At 40.8% G+C, this 12,790-nt stretch overlaps 1 protein-coding gene across 3 annotated transcripts in view; it reads left to right on the top strand.

Moving 5' to 3' along the window:
* The window catches only part of LOC110400736 (fatty acid desaturase 1-like), a 41,396-nt gene extending 34,174 nt beyond the window's left edge, over nucleotides 1-7,222 (top strand). For 2 of the 3 annotated variants that reach the window (XR_002440038.1, XR_002440037.1), the window contains 3 exons: nucleotides 5,191-5,288; nucleotides 5,570-5,636; nucleotides 7,132-7,222. The gene's annotated coding sequence lies outside the window, so the exon portion shown is untranslated. The remainder of the gene's footprint in view (nucleotides 1-5,190; nucleotides 5,289-5,569; nucleotides 5,637-7,131) is intronic. The other variant, XR_002440039.1, reaches the window with a different exon arrangement.

Below are 12,790 nucleotides of genomic sequence, written 5' to 3'. Positions count from 1 at the left end.
AACTATATTGACTGGATTCAAGCAGACTGTTTTTGTGAACTATCCTTCTCTGCAAAAGACTGTTGTTACTTCTTACAAGTACACATAGAGTCTTATGTGCAGCAGAGAAGATATCTCAGCTAATTTCTTGAATTTATAGTGAAAATATGCCAAGAGTAGCAGAGATAATGGCAACAAATCTAAGTAGCTAGCTTTTTCCTCCATGTGCGTACAGTTACTGTTTAGTTGAATGAAGCAGAGCATGTCTAGCACTCTTCTCGCTCTGGTGTCTGACCCTGTTGACAGTGATTTAATTTCTCTTGTCTCTGCAAAAATTCTTTGTCTCTTTTTCTCATTGGTAGAGCTATCCTGGGTACACAGTAAGGTTGCATGGATTTTAAATAAAATGTGTAGCAGGACAATCAGAGGTTTCCTCTAATCAGACACTAAAATACAGTTGTCACTTTCATGGAAGTCAGTCTGACATTCTCATTTATGAGGATGATTAGTTCAATTAAATCAGTACTGAATATAGTGAAGGTGAATCAGAAGACCATTACTCATTTTGTACTTAAGAGTACAGACTTTGGTTTCTCAATATGTGAGTGTTTTTAAGGTAAGAGCGCTGCAGGTAAAGAGAAAAATTAAGCAGAGATTTGTAGTTTCTTGTAATTCCCTGACAGCAGTACCTGATCACCCCATATGTCTTTTTTCATGTATTGATCTTCACTATCCTTTTGGGAAATGCTTCTTTATATGATCTCCAGTATAGGGAGAGATGTCTCAACATCTGCATCAAAAGACTTGACTTCATGTGAACTAAATCAACTACTTCTGTAAGAAGACTGTGCTGGAGAAGGGAACTGAATTTGAATTTCTTGTGCCACTGGACCTGTTGTGCAAGCAAATTGCTGTAGAGATGTGAAACAGGTTAGAGAACTGTAGAGATAAATATTTAAACTAATTAGAAAACAGGGCTCAACCCACTTTCCTTTTAGCATTATCACCCATCACCTTTAGCATTATCCCCATCTGAAACTAGGAGCAAGAACTGAGTGCTCCAGGTACTCTCTAGCTCATGTACATACTAAAATAGAAATGTGTAGTCTCTTTTGTTCAGGAAGAGCTGTCTGGGTTTACAATTGATTGGTATAGAAAAACATGAGAGGAAGGCCAGAGATCTTCAAGAATTTGATCAGAATGTGGCAAGAATTGGGAAGGTCAGAGTAGTGTTCACATCGTTTTACTTGAATATATTTAGTGGCATAGATTTGCTGCAGCTAACATACGGATGGACGTGGCTTGGTGCTGTGAATTATTCTTGTCTCCTAAGTGATAAAATGTATCATGGTACATTCATCAGGACTAATTATACTTTTTCCACCGGACCAAATATTTAAATGATGGTCTACAGTACGCTAGTGTCAATATGTGTTACACATTTTGCTGCACAATGGCAGTCTTGCTAGAGTGCAAAGGACTTTGATTTTCAGTGTGGGAAGGAATGCACTGAAAAGTGGAGAGACACAGCTCTGAGTGTATTATTTAGTTATGAGGCTATTACATACATCACAGATAGCATCTCCTTCTTTATCCTTTTTCTAAGACAGGCTATGTCAAGACTCTGTTGAGTGTTCATATACGTTTTTACTTGTTGAAGCAACAGAACATGTGGGTGATCCCAACGTGAATTCCACAGGAGAGATTTTTCTAAATTTATTATTTGTTTATTTTTGTGAATGGAATAATTTGGAATACTATGGATCTATCTTGTACCAAGGAAAAGCTTCAGGAAAAATAATGCCAGTTTGCCTCCTTGTGGTAATGTCAGGCAGTTACTTCTAAAAATGGCGCAGAGCCTGGCGCCTCTCTCTGTGTCCTCTCAGAAGCTGCAGAGAGCAGTGAGGTCACACCTTCTCCAGACCAGACAACCCAGGTGCCCTCAGCCTCTCCTCACAGGAGTGCCTCCAGCCCTGTCACACCTTTGGTGCCCTCCTCTGGATGCTTTCAAGGACTTTAACATCCTTGTTATATCGTGGAACTCAGAACTGCACACAGTATTCAAGGTGAGGCTTCACCAATGCTAAGAATTGTGGGAGAATCACTACTTTTGACAGGCTGGCCATGCTGTGTTTAATGCACCTCAAAATATGGCTTGCCCTCATGGCTGTCAGGGCACACTGCTGGCTCCCTCCAGCAGATGCTAGGTGGTTGAAGTTCCCCATGAGCATCAGGGCCTGTGAACATGAGGCTGCTCCTATCTGTCCCTAGACGGCCTCGTCCACTTGATTTTCTTTCTGAGCAGGCAACCTGTACCATGCACCCATTAAAATGTCACCTTTGTTGGTCCTTTCTTAATGCTAACTCATTCACTCATTTGACTCCGCAACCAACCCTAGCTGGAGCTCCATGCATTCCAAATACCCTTGCCCCAAAAAGCCATCTCCCAGCTGTAAGTGACTTCTGGACTCCTCTTATGTGCTGAGGAAAAAAAAAAAGTCAGCATCTTCTGAGTAAGCAGAAGGCAAGAACTTATCACACCTCTTTCCCTTCTTCCTTACATTCTATTCACAAATACAGGATTCTACTCATTTTTGTGACTGCTGAGAGCTGAAACGTTAAGAAAAATATCCAGAACTGCACAGCTCATGGTAGAATAACAAGTGCTGATACCAACACTGAAAATGCATCCACAGGAAACACAGCAACAACAACAACAAACTAGTGTCTTGGACTAAATGCCAACATGTTAGAAGCAGCAGATCTTTTTCATCTTTTTCCTGATTAGGTTATTTCTGCTTTCATCCCATGGAGAGAAGGGATATGATGCCATGTACTGGGAGCAGCTTGCATCTCATTTGCTTCTTCTGTTATATCCTGTGACACGCCAGTAGTGGTTGGGACAGTCTCCAACAGCCTACGTTAATGAAGCTCATTCTTTTGCCTCATTCTGCAGCTCACAAAGGCCTTGTATGCCTCCTATAAATGAGAATGGAATTGTGTTATGAAATTAATTTAATTACCTCGCCTGCAGCCTTTTGTCCCAGGACACTAGGAGACCTTGATATGTAGAAGGTCATATTTCAAGATCCAGATTACCCATGTATAATCCCAGTTGCTGTCAAGATTCATGCTTAACATCTGAAAGACAGCACTTGCAGCACTGGGCCAGCCAGTGTGTTGTAGAGTGCTTTGTTTGTCTAACATCACCACCTCCTTCCTTAGATTTATTACCTGCGAACAATTTGTCTACAAGCAACTAGGAGCCGCCCAGGGCTAAGATTAAATAACAGTACCCTGTTTAGATTTTCAGAAATATCCCACAGGCATTGTCCAAGGGTACCGTTTGTCTGATTAGGATTAGGAGCAAGTAAGAGAAGTAAACTGCAATACTTGCATGTTATCCATTAACATCCATCGTGCTGGATTGGCACAATACATTTACAAGGACTCAATGTTGTTTAAAGGCTGTCAGTTTCCTCCCAAGTTTAATACTTCAGGTGGATCACAGTGCACGTGAGGAACAGTCTTTAGAACCCGGTGTTTATAGAGTGAGCTTGGATTTGAAAGAAAATACAGTTTCTGAAGAATATACTGTTGACAGAGTTGTGACAGGTAGTCTGTTTCAACCTGTGTCTTATGGGCAAGGACAGCTCTCAGCCGTTTAGATCAGCAGCCTTCTGGGTTTTGCCAGCACTCTCATTTGGATCTGCGCACTGGGAATGCCCTTCATGAAAATTAGGCTGCAGAAAGTCAGTGCATGCCTGGACATTTCCCATGTTATTTATCCAGACTCAGGCAGCAGATGTCCTCTTGGGTGTGTTCATATGGAGAGAGCTATAGACTTTCCAGGTCACAAGGTACCTGCCCTGGACATTGCAGAAAACAATTTGCTTTATGTGCAGCTTCAGTCCTCTTGTTGCCTCGTCCAAACCTGCCTTCCTTGCTTTCTCTGAACCAAAGGAATTATCTGGCTTTCCTGAACTATGCACTGTGGGCTAAAAATTATCCACAAACAGGAACACTGTGATCCTCCTCAATAGTAATTCTGAGACAATTTAATTCCATCTGGAAGAGGGTTGCTATTCTTGGTCTACCTCATCTGTGAACTTTTCGGGCTTCACAAAAAGCCATGAAGATAATTAGGCCTGGAGAGGGTGAATGGAAGTGGGATGGAACAGAAAGCAGAGGGGGAAATGGCTGACTGTGGTGTAAGACAGTACCAGATGAGTAAAAACAAAACACCATGTCATGTATTCTGAAATAAGCAAACTAAACAAGACCAAAAATGGTTTTGCAATCTTCAATTACATTTATTGATAAAAATACTAATTAATACTAATTTAAATTATATATATGTATATATATATTATATATGTATGTATATGTATTTATATATATATGTATTATGTATATATATATAAATTTTATATATATATGTGTATATATATATATATTTTTTTTTTTTGCAGAAGATCATTAAAAGTTGTTTGGAAAAGTAAGAAACTTTGGTAACAGGTAACTAGGATGTAGGAAACTTTGATTTTAACTGAGTAAAGTAAAACTGTTTTGTCCCAGAACATAGCTAGCAGTATGTGACCACTTCCTGCCCCTATAGGAAGATGTTTTCAGTGTAATAACCTTGTTACTATATTACAGCTACTGCAGACAAACATTCACTGTGTTTAACCACCTAACACCACTCATTTTAGCTTATTGAATATTATCTGCTCCTTGTATGATGAACCTCCAAATTTTAATGTAAAGGAGTTATAATTATGTAATTATTTCTATAGTACCTCACCAAGAGGTTTTCAAAACAGGTGTTGATTATTGTTAGACATATTCAAAGGCACAGATGAGAGGACATATCTGTGATTGATGTCTTTGATTGTCTGAATTATAGCACTGTATAGTGCCATAGCACTATAATACAGACATTGCAGTTAGTAAACTCGTACTGTTTCCAGAGCTAGCTACATTTATGGGCCTGGCTATATGAAGTAAGTTGGCACATCCTGAGTACAATGTCATCTATACAAATATGAATGCCAGTATATTATTTTATTTTATATTATATTTCCAAATGCAATTACACGCCAAACTTCTCTGTTAAGTGTTAAGTTTGGTTTGGCAAGCAATAATGATTTGTGTGGTTTGTTTAACAAAATGGTTTCCATTAATTTCCTGTTTCTGCTTCTTTTCAATTAGCATGGAAGCAGAAGGAGGAACATCCTGAAAGAAAGGATGAGTTGTGATGAAATGTGGATCCAGTCACTTCACATGCAACACCGCAATGAGATAACCTAGTAGGTGCTAGGTACAGGTTGTGCAAGAAACCAGTCCAGCTATGAAATAAAGATCCTCCCTTTTAATCTTGATACTGGTTCCAAATTGACAGAATAAATTATATTGCCCTACTTCGCTCCCCCTCATTTCCCTCAAAAAAAAAAAAAAGTGACTGAATTGTTCTCACAGAATGAGTGGGTGTTTGGGATTTTGTAAGACAACTTTAAGTGTGCAGTGCACCAATTTTCAATTGAGATTGGTTGAATAACTGACCATGAATTTAATATTTTTTTTTCCCTAGGGAGAACAAAGAAGGATGGCAGAGACCCATTATCAAAGTTGAAGTGCAGTGAGTGCACATGGTAATGGTACGAGGGCAGTTCTCCACAAGTTTGTTTTAATTGTTTGATTTCCTATTTCACTTGTTTCTTTAGACTTTTTTCTGAAATCTGTTGTGGTTAGATCTGAAAGTACAGTTCCTTACAGATCTCTGTAATTTCCTTTATAAAAGCAAAGGTGAAGAGGTAAGTTGTTGACTGTGCAAAATGGATGGAAGGAAATAGGAAAAAATCTGAGTAGATCTCAAGTGCTTCAGCTTTTTGCATAGCCTCAAACTTCTACTGCCTCCAGCAATGACTGCTCAAAAAAAAAAAAGTTATTATCAATCATAATAATGAAGGACTTATTAAATAGAATTCATCTTGCCTAACCTTATAAGCTAGACATTTACTTTAAGCTGTTATCTAGGTTCTCTTGTCCATGGTAAAAGAAGCATCTCTAGATGTAAGTTAGGCTGTCCATCTTTCTTAAATGATTGGAGAGAAAGAATAAATAAATCATTTATATTATGCACATATTAAGCTAATTTAATGAATTTATTCATTGTGTCTGAATTATTTCAGTGCTCAACTTTTCCTTTTTTGAGACATGGAACACTTTCATTTGTTACGATTTTGTAGCCGCATTTTTCCACCATTTAATTTTCATGTCATTCTGTTTCTTTATTAGTTATTCACAAACAGAGAAAAGAAACTGCTCAAATTATACTTACCCAGTTCATTTACATAGTCTGCACATTCAATATCATACATGTATGGCTTGAGCACCCTCTAGTGTTGGAAATTTTTAACTTTATATTACAATACGTGTATGTGTGGTAGTATGATACTGAGTCATTAGCCCAGGAAAACATCATGTAGCTATGCTATTTTCAATGCTTGAATTATCAGGAAAGTGCCGTATGAGCTCAGCCTCACTCAAGTTAACTCATTCTTGTTCATTTATAGTGTCTAGGGTATATATGTACACTGAGTTTTCCCTACTGACATGATCTGTCTGGAATTGTGTAGGAGTTCAAAGGCTAAGAAAGAATGTAATAGATTTCCAAACTGGAGAATAAAATCCTAAATGTGGTCTTCATTAATGATATCTTAAGAGGAACAGTACTGCTGCATGATTCCACTTGAAAGCAAAAAGAAGGAAAAAGCTGTGGGAGTGCAACGATGTCTGTGAGCTACTACTGTGATGTGCCTCTAAAACCAAAATGCAGACCTAGAACCTATCAGACAAGGAATCAGTGGTGAAAGACAAATGCTAGGGCTTTTGTACAAGATGAGGGAGACCTCTTCTAGATGACATTCAAACTGTTGGTTCCCCAGTCTTCAGAAATATTCGTTCAAAATGAAGAGGGAGGGATATTAGGTAAATCACAGAAATGGAAGGTTGAGCTCATGAGAGGAAACAAAAAGAACTGAGCAAATTTGCAGGTGATTTTTTTCAGTATTTTTCTCTAAATATTTATATGTAGGTTTGTATATTTAAATTCAGTTGAATAACAACATAATTATCTGCTGTCCTTCATAGGAACCCAGTAGATGCAAAGAAATACTACATTTACTCTCAGGAGTAAAGAGAGGAAGCACCTTTCATGGGATCTGGTGAAAGAAGCACATGGTATGTCTTCACTGTAAAAATGACTTCTCATGATCATAAATTACAGCCTTGTGAAATGTGTTTTCATCTGCTATTTGATGTGACTTGTATGTACCTGCTAACATACCTCAGATGGGAAGGCAGGGTGGATCTTTATCTTGTGGATTAAGTTGTAATAATCAGTTTTCTCCAGCTACTTATATAGATAAAGCTTTCTATAAATGATATCTGTGAATCCATGCAGAGTATGGAGAGTCCATAAACTCCACGTGTAGAAAATATTTAGTGGATTATTAGCACTGTGCTTTTTCTCTTGAAATTCGCAGTTCCTGTCCTTTATAGAAAAAGAGAAACAGTGGTGGTATGTATATAAAGAATGCCGCTCTCTTTGTCTTCCTTTCCAGAAGGTTAGAAAAGGAAGTAATAATGGTTATAAAACACACATAAAAACCATTTCTGAAACCCAAGGACTAAGAAATTAAGAACTGTGCGGTATCAATCACTCTCTCCCTTACAGACTGGCAGTGTGAAGGTGAAATCAGCAGAGAATTTTCCAGGATACCTCCAAATGGGCAGAAATGGATGATGAGAGAGCATTTTAGCAGTGCTGTGATAAATGATTATCAAGAAAGACCAAGACTTTTTATGAGATTTCAGCCTCTCTCTCTGATAGTTTGCTGTATGGATGACAGTGTATCCTCTGAAACAGCTGTAACTCATATCTATGCTACTTTGCATAGATTCTATCAGTAAAAGGAAGTAGGGATTCTCTTGCTGTGGAGATAACCAGTTGTTTGGTCTGCACTTTTGATTCTAGGGAGGTGAGAATGTGAGGCCAGAATCATGATGAAGAGGATAAAAGGGTCCAAATCTTGAGTTAGTGTAGTAATCTGTATGGAGTAATCTATGGCCTGCCTAAAATAGAGACATCCACTAGAAGTGGATGAGCCGGCGGGGAAGGAGACCGGCGTGGATGAACAGGGAGCTTTTCCTGAGGCTCCAGGAGAAAAAGAGAATCTACATCCTGTGGAAGAAGGGACAGGCAACTCGGGGAGAGTACAAAGAGGTTGCCAGGATGTGCAGGAAGAAAATTAGAAAGGCAAAGGCCCAGCTCGAATTAAGCTTGGCTGCTGGGATTAAAGGGAACAAGAAACTCTTTTACAAATATATTAACAGTAAGAGGAGGACCAAGGAGAATATCCATTCTTTACTGGACGCGGCTGGAAATGTGGCCACTGAGGACAATGAAAAGGCTGAGGTTCTCAATGCCTTTTTTACGTCTGTCTTTAAAAGCCAGACCAGCTGTCCTCAGAGCACTCTACTCTCTGACCTGGAAGTCTCGGATGGGGAGCAAAACAAACCCCTCATGATTCAGGAGGAAACGGTCACAGACCTACTACTCCACCTGGACTGCCACACGTCCATGGGGCTGGACGAGATCCACCCGAGAGTACTGAGGGAGCTGGCGGAGGAGATAGCCAAGCTGCTTTCCATCATCTATTGGTGTTCCTGGTCAACTGGAGAGGTCCCAGAAGACTGTAGACTTGCCAATGTGACTCCAATCTACAAGAAGGGTTGTAAGGAGGATCTGGGGAACTACAGGCCTGTCAGCCTGACCTCAGTGCCAGGGAAGGTTATGGATTGTCCTGAGGGAGATCATGTGGCATTTGCAGGACAACCAGGGGATCAGGCCCAGCCAGCATGGATTTGTGAAGGGCAGGTCCTGCTTGACCAACCGGATCTCCTTCTATGATCGAGTGACCCGTCTGGTGGATGAGGGAAAGGCTGTTGATGTGGTCTACCTAGACTTCAGCAAAGCCTTTGACACTGTCTCCCACAGTATTCTCCTGGAGAAACTGGAAGCCTGTGTCTTGGACAGGTACACTCCTTGCTGGGTAAGGAGCTGGCTGGAGGGCCGGGCCCAGAGAGTGGTGGTGAATGGAGTTAGTTAAATCCAGCTGGTGACCGGTCACGAGTGGTGTTCCCCAGAGGTCGGTGCTGGGGCCTGTCCTCTTCAATATCTTTATTGACGACCTGGATGAGGGCATTGAGAGCACCCTCAGTAAGTTTGCAGATGACACCAAGCTGGCAGGAAGTGTCGATCTGCCTGGGGGTAGAGAGGCCCTACAGAGGGACCTGGACAGGCTGGATCTCTGGGCTGAAGCCAATGGGATGAGGTTCAACAAGACCAAGTGCCGGGTCCTGCACTTTGGCCGCAACAACCCCAGGCAATGCTACAGGCTTGAGGCAGAGTGGCTGGAAAGTTGTGTGGAGGAAACGGACCTAGGGGTATTAGTCGATGCTCGGCTGAGCATGAGCCAGCAGTGCCCAGGTGGCCAAGAAGGCCAATGGCATCCTGGCTTGTATTAGAAATAGTGTTGCCAGTAGGAGTAGTGAAGTCATTCTCCCTCTGTACTCAGCCCTAGTGAGGCCCCACCTCAAGTACTGTGTCCAGTTTTGGGCCCCTCACTGCAAGAGAGACATTGAGGCCCTGGAGTGTGTTCAGAGGAGGGCGATGAAGCTGGTGAGGGGTCTGGAGCACAGGCCTTATGAGGAGCGGCTGAGGGAGCTGGGATTGTTCAGCCTCAAGAAGAGGAGGCTCAGGGGAGACCTTATCGCTCTCTATAACTACCTGAAGGGAGGTTGTAGTGAGCTGGGGGTCGGCCTCTTCTCTCTTGTAACTAGTGACAGGACGAGGGGGAATGGCCTCAAGTTGTGCCAGGGGAGATTAAGGCTGGACATTAGGAAATACTATTTTTCTGAAAGAGTGGTCAGGCGCTGGAATGGGCTGCCCAGGGAGGTGGTGGAGTCACCGTCCCTGGAGGTGTTCAAGAAACATTTAGATATAGCATTGAGAGACATGGTTTAGTGGGGTTATTGGTGGTAGGTGGATGATTGGACTAGGTGATCTTGTAGGTCTTTTCCAACCTAGCTAATTCTATGATTCTATGATTCTAAGTGTGTATCCAATTGCATTGGCCAGGGAGAGTCTAACTAATCTCTTAATGTAGGAAGATAATTGAAGTTAGAAACTTAGGATTAGATAGGATGAGTCTAGGCCTAAATATTGGTTCTGCTGGGGAAAATATAGAGAAATCCTGTCCTAATACTAAAACAAAATACAAATGTTTGTATATGTAGGGGAGAGGGAGGAAGAGAGGAATTGCCAGAATGGGACATCATATAAATTATGTTAGGATCTGGGTATAACCTTAATTCTGTTTTCAGTTTTTTCTGATTACTGAGTTAGAAATACTCAGTTCCCTGATTTTCAGATGTTCGAGTTTGAAGAACAGCTACTGTTGAAATGGAAAAGGATATCACAAGATAAAGTCATTTAAACTGATAAAGGTTTCCGTTGCTGGATTTCTGACTTGTAGTTCTAAGTGGAATGCTTCCTGTGGGGATGAGATAGGATGGGACAGGATAGCTCCTTCGGAAGGGCCTTTAAAGATCAAGTCCAACCACCTGATCACTTCAGGTTAACTAAAAGTTAAAGCCTATTAAAAAGAGCATTGCCCAAATGCCTTCTGAACGCTGGCAGGCATGGGGCATCAGCACATCTCTAGGAAACACTGGTCTAGTGTTTGACCACCCTCATGGTAAATACATTTTTTTCTGATGTCCAGCCTTATCCACCCCTGGTGCAGCTTTGTGCTGTTCAGATGCATCCTGTAGTAAGTAAACATGCACTTAATTTTACATATAGGTTTGAGTAGAGGTTGTATGTGATCATTATGTCTATGTTCTGCTGTAGTAGCAAGGTAATTGCTGTCATGCATTGTAAAGTTTGAGATGTGAAAAAGAAGGCTGATAACAGAAGTCACATCCCCATTAATGTTACAAAATCTGTTCTATTATGCCGTGTCTTTAAATGTGACTACAATTGTCTCCATAATTTTGTATTTGACATCTTTTTCAGTTTATTTTCTATTTATCCTATTAGCAACTCTAGAATTTATTCCATGCTAACATACCCTAGGAAGCACAGTGTTCGAGGGATATCTGTATCCTTTGTTGCGTTGCGTGAGTTGGAGAGAAACTTGAAAAAATTTCAGACTGGGTACGCGGTGAGCTGTCCTTCCCCATCTGTAACATTTAGTGATAGTTCCCACCATGCCACAAAGGGTATATACATTTTATTCAAGTTTGTTTCTTCCCCTGTATTGCAACACAGTATGCATAGCTTGGCTCAAATGACTTTTAAATATGTTTTGAATTTCCATCACATCGGGATGCTTCTCCTTCTTGTTGACACTCTTATGTTTTTGTTCAGACATGCAGAGGCACATACTTAGTGCCTCTTCAGCACTGAATTACATACAGGGAACTTCTGGTCTGATTTAGATTGAAGTATGACAATGTTTTAACTGGTAACCTGGTGCTTTGACAAGCAATTAGAATGAAATAAATGAGAATATTGCAGGGTTTTCTGAAGAATTTAAGAAGCTAAAAGAGAGATTACTGTGAGAATGCTCACATATGGTTCCATTATTTCTTCAAGGGATTAAGGCATCTTCCCAGAGCTTGTAGGCGTAGTTATCACCAAAACAGGGCATAATCAACTCTTCTAGCCAAAAAGGGTGTAGTATGGTGTGTCAGAAGAGAGATGGTATCACTCTTTCTATTCAGCAAATCTCTTTGCGCTGCAACTGTTGAGTCATACTCTGATGTTTTTGGGGGGGGCAGAAGATAAGATCTGTTATTATGAAAGAACACATTGCATCATATAACAGTGCAAGACCACATGGCTGTCAATAGAATAACTTGTGCAGAGCAGAACAGAGAACATAATAGAATAGAATAGCTCAGTTGGAAGGGACCTACAGAGATCATCCAGTGCAACTGCCTGACCACTTCAAGGCTAACCAGAAAAGTATATAATTAAGGCCATTATCCAAATACCACTTGATTATTGAGGGTTGAAGAGCACTGGGACAGGCTGCCCACAGAGACTGTGGAGCCTTATTCTCTGGAGATATTTAAGACCCACCTGGATATTTTCTGGTGCAACCTGCTGTAGGGAACATGGTCTAGCAGGGGGTTGAACTGGGGGATGTACAGAGGTCCCTTCCAGCCCTTACAATTCTGTGACTGATGAGCACAAGGAATCAATCACCTCTCTAGAAGCCTTTTCCAGTATTTAACACCTCAGAGGACTGGGCAGTCCAGTATCTATCACTGACATTAAAAAGAGTGGGAAAAAATGCCTCAGAAATCTCTGCCTTTTCTCCATCCTCACTTGTTAGTTGACCATATTCATCAAGTATCAATTCAATGTTTCCTTAGACTTTCCCTTGTTCTTGATTTACTTTAAAAATCCTTTTTTTGTTGTCTGACATCATACTGGCCAATGTCAACTAAAGCTGAGCTTTGGCTTTTCTTTTTTTTTTCCCTGCAAAATCAAACTGCAGTTATATACTCTCCCTGTGAAGCCTGACTTTGTTTCCAGAGATACCACTCATCCATTCCTACTGTAAAACCTTGTGTCTGTTTCAGCACAGATATCCCACGCATGTAATAGAGTCATATCACAACTGCGGATGTGACTGTCTTGACTTCTGTGCAGATGTTCAGGACCATGAACAAT

Source organism: Numida meleagris, chromosome 6, assembly GCF_002078875.1.
Source record: "Numida meleagris isolate 19003 breed g44 Domestic line chromosome 6, NumMel1.0, whole genome shotgun sequence".
NCBI lineage: Eukaryota > Metazoa > Chordata > Aves > Galliformes > Numididae > Numida > Numida meleagris.
Note: the sequence above shows the minus strand (reverse complement) of the source record. Positions and strands in the feature narration are given on the sequence as shown.